Below are 7,569 nucleotides of genomic sequence, written 5' to 3'. Positions count from 1 at the left end.
AATGTTTCGAAGTAAGAACGTATATGATTGGAAGGTTGTGAATGAAGTTCTAGTTAGGTTTATCAGCCATGTGGTGTGGTCATAAAGGATCGTTAACACCTAGCATGAAAGAAAGGAAAGTATAAAAAAAAATTAAAATATTAGAATGAAATGAACACGACCAAAGAATAAATTTTAATAATCATCTCGAAGGATATAGTAGAAGTCTAATGAAAACGAAGAAATTGTTAAGAAAATATGTTCCGAATAGCGGATGGTGCGAGCTCGGATTCGAACACACCACATCATCCATATATGCACTTTCGGTTCAAGTTATCTTTTGAAATGGGTCAAATAATTTTTGTAATGTAAATGTAAATTTTATGTTTTAGGGTGTTTGTAAGTAGTTTGAATTTTAAAACCTTTTTTTTTTGGGTAGTTCGGACATAACCCTTGTGTTAAGTCTTGTATGGTCACAACTTTTATTTCTTTTGAAAAAGTGTCATAGAAGTTTATTTGAATGATGTTTGTTAAAAGCAGGGGAATTGTTTATAGTACGAACGGGTTATGCCCAATTTTCGTTAAAAATAGTATGTCATTATTTGTATTTTTGAATGTGAAAAAGTGGGCGTTACAGTGGTGGAAGTGTAGAGAGAGAAAGAGAAAGATTCAAAGGGTTTCTGGAACTGTGTGGGTTTTTGGTGTTTGGTGAAGAAGACAAGATTTAATTATATAATGGGTGATATTTACAAAAATTGTCCTTTATATGTATAAAGACTAAACTACCCTCATGTGACTTGCATGTAACCAGATTTAACAAGAAAATCTAACTAGGTTAGGGTCAAAGGACAAAATGTGTAACAAAATTCCCTATAAAGGGCAAAACCTGTCAAATTCGTTGAAAATGACACCGCCTGAAATATGGTATCAAGATAAAGGACAAAACTTATAATTTTTACTTTTTAAATATGTTTCTAATGACTTTTGACCTGTTTTTATGATTATATAAGTTTTAGTTTGATGTTCTTTTATTTTACATGACCCGACCCGCTATGAACCGAACTTTTTTATATAGCCAGGGGCCTAAAATGTTAAAAAATATTCTTCACCCCAAGGAAAAAAATCTTAGGTCTGCCACTGATGGCTAATTATAATACCTCGACAATTTGAAAACACTAAGACCATGTGTAGCGGGTAACACCCCACCCTTGGGCGTTTTGCGTCATGTGACAGCCCAGTCAGCAATGGAACATTATGGGGCGTTTCCTAAAATGGGTGTAGTGGGGATGTGGGCATTGTGGGGCATTATGTTTGTAATAAAATTAAATAAAAAAAATCAAAAAACCTGATTGGTTTTACAAAAAGGAAGATGAAGGTGATTGGACACAAGAAATGAAGCTGAGCGTGGAAAATAAAACGCCTAAACCAATTTTTGCCAAAAAAACGCCCCGAGTGCCAATGTTGGGCGTGGTTGGGCATTATTGGGCAAAAAAACGCCTACTTTTTTGACCACTACGCATGGTCTAAACAACAAATATGAGAATAGTTGTAAATTATTATGTCCTAAATTTTTATTTAAGCATTTATTGACTGTGATAATATCTTGGTGGTAAATAAGGAATAACTTAAACATATACTTTTTAGTATTTATACAAAGGAAATTTCATTTTTTTATTGTAAATTAGTACATTAAGAATTTAGAGTATAATACAAATAAATTAGATGTTAATATCTAACTAGTAAATTTAAAAGAGGTTAATGTGATTAAATAAATATTAAAGAGGTCAATTTGGAAAATAAATTAAATAAGAAAATGGTTGGCCTTGAAGGCACTACAATGCAATGCCCTAAAAGAAATATAACACAAAAAGCTAGAGTGGGAGGTTAGAACTCTTGACCCTTGACTGAGAGTGTTATGGCAAGTGAGATTAGCTATGTGATATATCTTAATTTTGGTTTCATATCATGCAAATAATTTTGATGGGTCACGTTAAAGAACTTGCGAGTCCTTCGGATTTCAATTGTATAGATGCTATATATGAATTATTTTTTGTGTCGTCATTTTACCCTGTATGATATGTCTTTGGTCTGTCATTGTTTATAGTACCCAAAAAATATGTTTCCTATGGTATGGTCACGATATGGTAGGTAAGAATCACACTTCTTTGTAGGCCTATGTTGCATGTGCACATGTTGTGCCTAAGCTAATGTCACACGCAAAAAAAAAAAAAAAAAAAAAAAGAAAGAAGAAGAAAGAAAGAAAAAGAAAAAAACAATTAACATTCATAAAAATCATTTTTATATCCCTTCAAAAAAATTTAAATGGTTATGCTACCTCAAGTCACAAAATCATACTTAATTTAAGAGGCAATATTTAAGGAATATATGTGCATCTAGATCAAAACTTTTAGGCACTGTTGGTAGATCAGAGCCTCTGACTGAATAACAACCTTTACTCCTTTCAATGGTTCAACGACTCCTTAAAGCTAAATAGTTAAGAGCTTGAAATCCTCATTCAGATGCCATTTAGATGTCGAACCAAACACCAAAGCCAACATCTGATTGATTCCATTCAGATGCAAACAAACAGGGCCTTAATCAAATATACTTTGATACATACCCAGGGGCGCAGGATTGAAGGGGCGGGGAGGGGCGCCCGACCCCCCGAACTTTTCGCGCAGTAGTGTTACGTATGTACTTTTCGTATAGAAATTTTTAGATATGTACGTTTTCGACCCCCCCCCCCCCGGTTTTAAAAAAAAAGTAGGTATATATGTTTTCGACCCCTCGGTTTTATAAAAAGATTATTTATATAGCCCAAATAAAATATTTAATAAAAAAAACCCAAAATCAGATCGTTATATTTATTATAGCCCAAAAATCATTATATAAAGACCAAATTAAAAGCCCAACCTAACATTGTATAAAAAAAAAAACCCAAATCGGTGGATTTCCGGATTACGAACAATCAAAAAAAAAAAAAAAAAAAAACAAAAAAACCAGCGCCATTTAGCTGAGAACAGAAGAACAGAAGTGGCTGGACAGCTGGTGGTGTTGTTCGACTTCGAGGAGACGATGAACAGAAGATCAGAAGGGTTGCGCTGCTTGTGGTCTTGTTCGACTTCTTCAATAAGGTATGTGTTTTTTATCTTTAGGTTTAATTTAGGGCTTCAATTTATGTGATTTAGGTTGAAATTAGGGGTGAAATTGGTCCGATTTTTTGCCCTAAACTTGTTGAATCTTTCTGTAACTATTAGAGTTTGAAATTTAGGAAACCGGGTACCCTCCTTCCTTTCTCCTTTTTATTGTTTTGGTGTCTTTGTTCGTTTGTTTGTTAAACAATGTTTACGTTTTAATGTTTGAGAACGTTTTTTATTTGATATTAATGTTTGACCCGACCCGAATCGAATTACCGACATCCGACCCGAACATACACCTCGAAACTACGAGATATAATTTTTTTTTAGGTCCATTATCTTCCGACCCCTCGAACTTTTTTTTCAAGCTTCACCAGTGTACATACCATGTTTTGATTTTGAAATCACTATGTATACACCTTGGCCACTTAAACCTACAACAATTTATGTTGATAAAGTTAGTGTCACCTCACCATTCTATTATAGTTAACCGGGATTTACTTAACATCCAAAAAAATCAGAATAAACAGGATAAAATATATCTTATGTTGACGTAAAAGTCAAGCTAAGCCATAAATAATGTCAAATTCAAAAAAACACCAAACTATGTGTTTACTGTTTAGTGGTCTGAATAAAGGGATTCAATTTTCAAGGGACCAAAAGTGTCATCCTCACAAACTTAAACTCTGGAAGTGTTTCATTTAAGCAGAGAAAACTTATTCCATTACAAGAGCAAAAGAGTTATTATTGAGAAATCTTTGAACATCAAATCAGTTCTTACCAAGTAGATCACAAGATCCACATTATCAAATCATTTCAACTCTACTATGTGCATCCAAAGAGACTAGATTGTTTATATTAACTGATATATAGTGGATAAGGGAACAAATGAGATATTTTTTTATGATTTATGCTCCCTTTTAAGAAAGGGCATGCGAAGTGTAGATTTTCTTGACTAAACGTAAACTCAATAGGGTGAAATACGGGATAGTCTCATCCCACATCGGTGGAATGTACAAACGAGAGTATGTATATAGACTCAATGGAGTGACACAATGGCACGACCTTACTTGAACAGGATCTGTTCTATAGGCTCGTACCTCTGTATTCTTGATTCCTAAGAAGACAGAAACCCATGTCTGGTTGATGAGCCATGACCATGTAACCAGAGCGTGATTAACAGAGCTTATGGTCTTGACCATGGCTCAGTAGAGGATCGTTGCCAGCCCATCTGATGGGTTCTGGCATGGTTACATGGTTGTCTGACAGACAACTTCCCTTTTTTCCCTTTTTTGTGTTGATTCGGTTCTTTAGTTTGCAAGGATCAGTCCTCTTTTTGTCGTCCGCTCAACTCTTCTCTTCTATTCGATTTAGCAGTTCTTGTTAAGTGACATGTTGGCTTACCAGAAACTTTAAATAAGAAATTCAAAGGGATCGAAAGCGTCATTTCATGACTCTGTAATGTCTTCTGAATTCTAAGTGTAACATATACTAACATGACATATGCATAAGTTGAAGAACTGAAATATTTACATAAGGATATATGTCTACCTAATACCTGCATCTTGTGTTATCATGATAAATTGATGATACAAAAGCTGTTTTTCTAATGATCCAACTGCAGTTTTCATGAGCTCATCAACGGTGTATGAACCAGGGGCGATGCTTTGAAGGGGCCGGGAGGGGCGCCCGATCCCCCGAACTTTTCGGCCAGTAGTGTTATATATGTAGTTTTCGTATAGAAATTTTTGGGTATATATGTTTTCGACCCCCCGGTTCTATAGAATTTTTTGGGTATATACGTTTTCGACCCTCCGGTAAAAAATTTCAAGCTTCGCCACTCGTATGAACCTCATCAGTCACAGTGACTGGTGATATGGAGGCTTCTTATCATAAGATACCTGCAGATGCTCTTTGGGTTTCTTAGGTAACTTGTTAATTTTCGGAACTTATACATGAGTTTGTGGATGTGTAGTGCCACAACACTTGCACCATAGGTCTATGGTGGATCACTATAGCCTTATTTGCAGGGTGCTTGCGTCGTGTCGGTTTATGCCTATGCTACACTGCCCGTTTGTGGCTTGAAGAAAAACATACTTTCTATTTGTTCTTAAAAGTTTTTTTTGAAGTCGTGTATTCAATTAGTTTGACTAACCGTATAAAGTGTTAAGTCTTGTTATTTCTGTCTCCAATTTGGCAAATATGTGGCTTTTATGATACAACAGAATCAAGTTTAGGTAGTAAGAGTTGCCATGAATATTGGGCTTCGACTTCAAATTTATATTGATTCTGATGAAAAATGGATAGAATGAGCTTTTGTAATCTATGTTGGTACAACAACCAGGGTGTAACAAATCTTTTTTATAAAAAAAAATGTTGCATGTGAGTGAAAATTCGTTGACTAAACCCAAAAGAATGGGTATGTCTCGTCCCACATCGGTGGAAAGTGCAAATGGAATTTTGTATATAAACAGAAGATAGAGACACTGAGGCACGACCTTACTTGAACAGGATCTGTTCTATAGGCTCGTACCTCTGTATTCTTGATTCCTAAGAAGACAGAAACCCATGTTTGGTTGATGAGCCATGACCGTGTAACCAGAGCGTGATTAACAGAGCTTATGGTCTTGACCATGGCTCAGTAGAGGATCGTTGCGAGCCCATCTAATGGGTTCTGGCATGGTTACATGGTTGTCTGACAGACAACACCCCCTTTTTTGTTGACCTGCAGAATCTGATGGGTTCGTTGATGGTGCTGTCTGTTCTCAGTCGAAGACGACCTGGTTCAGATTGACGGTACGCATCTAAATCAGGTTGTCCCATCACTGGTTTGCTTAACTTGGAGCCCTATTAAAATTAACTTCTTGTGGCGGGCACAGTTAAATCGGCTCCCTATGGAGAGGCACTTGCTAAAAGGGGGTGGTGGGTCAATGTAGATAGTCTGAATTGTCCGTTATGCAGGGGTGCTTATGGAAACGCTAACCACATCCTGTTGTCTTGCATATGTTGCAAAAGTAGTGTGATCTTACATATGGTCATGGTGCAAGCTTCCCATTGCCTCTTTTGGATCTTCTTGGGCTTCCAAATCCGTGGTGTCATCCACTGATAGTGTGAATGATATCGGCTTGGCACCATGTCTTCCTTATTATGTTTTGTGTTTTGTTTGCCTTTCATTTCATGTCAGTTAATTTAGTCATAATAGTTAAGTGTGTTAGTGGGTAGTACTAGTAGCAGTGGGTCTTTATATCAATTCCTTGGTCTGTAGGCTATATAATTAGCCATGAAGTCTTTGTTTTAGATCATAAATGAAAAGTTATTAATTGAATCAGAATTCCTCTCTTATTTTCTTTCTAAGCTTCTATCTATTTTCTAGGACCACTTGATAACGATTTGGTTTGTATCATAACAATTTACGCCGTTAAAAAAAGTAATGATATGACTATAGGAGTTTCATATCAGTCCAACCCATATACTGCATAACATAACATAAAAATAAGTAATGATAGGACTATAGAAGATGTCACCTGTTTCTATCTGATCGAGTTAAAAAGATTCCTATAAATTATTCGTGAATTTGAGTATGTGTGCGAACCTTACTTTGATATTATCTAATACGACACGTGCATAAGTTGAGCTAATACACCCGTCAGTGGCGGAGCTTGAACAAAAATTCAGTGGGGGCCGGACTCTTTAAAATCCAATATTTTACACTAAAAAAATCGGAAATTTTCGATAAAATTAACACCACGAGCGAAAAATCAGTGGGACCGGGGTATAAAGCTTCGCCCACGACACCCGTGTCGTTGTGTGTGTTCACTTTTTTCACCATGCCTACAATGATGCTTCTTGCTTAGGTATTTACATAAAACAAACAAGTTTCTGGGAAGTTATCACATTGGATCCATTCCTAATTAAAAACAGTATTAAATTGAGGTGTCTGCCTGCATCTTTTGTTATCGCGATACAAGAAATCGGATAAATGTCTAACTTCAGTGAGTGGCGATTATGGTAGTTTTTACCTTAAGATAAACTGCAGTTGACTTTGATTTAGTCATGTATGTTTATCAATGGTGTCTGCAACTCATCATGTATGGTCTTTGATTTAAGCAAAATACCTTTTGAAGGAACAAATGTAGACAAAAATGGTCTTTGATTTAAGCAAAATACTCATCATGTAACATTCTTTTCTTTGACCTTTTTATGACCTGGCAAACGGGTCGGGTCGGGTTGGATCATGGGTCAAAACGGGATCGGGTCAAAACGGGTCAATTAAAAAAAGGGTTGTTTTCGTTCGGGTCGAAATGGGTTCGGGTTGGAACGGGTTCAGGTCGGAAAGGGTCCGGATCAGAATGGGTTTCGGGTCAGGTCGGGTTGGTTTTAAAAGAATGCTTTTTCCTAAAAAAGAAAGATGTAACAGTTAGGGGTATGACTTGGCAAAACCGTAGGGTCAAAC

General features: G+C 36.2%; 2 long non-coding RNA genes and 2 other non-coding genes across 4 annotated transcripts; 3 read left to right on the top strand and 1 right to left on the bottom strand.

Moving 5' to 3' along the window:
- Positions 1–3,927: 3,927 nt before the first annotated feature.
- On the bottom strand, positions 3,928–5,688 carry LOC118486646. Its single transcript, XR_004879320.1, has 2 exons — positions 5,615–5,688; positions 3,928–4,181 (listed from the first exon to the last, which is right to left on the bottom strand). It is a non-coding gene; the product is annotated as an uncharacterized LOC118486646 (long non-coding RNA).
- Positions 4,175–6,463, top strand: LOC118486645. The gene is made up of 2 exons (XR_004879319.1): positions 4,175–5,043; positions 5,848–6,463. It is a non-coding gene; the product is annotated as an uncharacterized LOC118486645 (long non-coding RNA).
- LOC118487083 lies at positions 4,177–4,388 on the top strand. Its single transcript, XR_004880249.1, has one exon. It is a non-coding gene; the product is annotated as a small nucleolar RNA U3 (small nucleolar RNA).
- Positions 5,610–5,821, top strand: LOC118487084. Its single transcript, XR_004880250.1, has one exon. It is a non-coding gene; the product is annotated as a small nucleolar RNA U3 (small nucleolar RNA).
- Positions 6,464–7,569: the final 1,106 nt, after the last annotated feature.

The sequence above is a fragment of the Helianthus annuus genome, chromosome 14 (assembly GCF_002127325.2).
Source record: "Helianthus annuus cultivar XRQ/B chromosome 14, HanXRQr2.0-SUNRISE, whole genome shotgun sequence".
Taxonomy (NCBI): domain Eukaryota; kingdom Viridiplantae; phylum Streptophyta; class Magnoliopsida; order Asterales; family Asteraceae; genus Helianthus; species Helianthus annuus.
The sequence above is the reverse complement of the archived record's forward strand: the minus strand, read 5'-3'. Positions and strand labels throughout refer to the sequence as shown.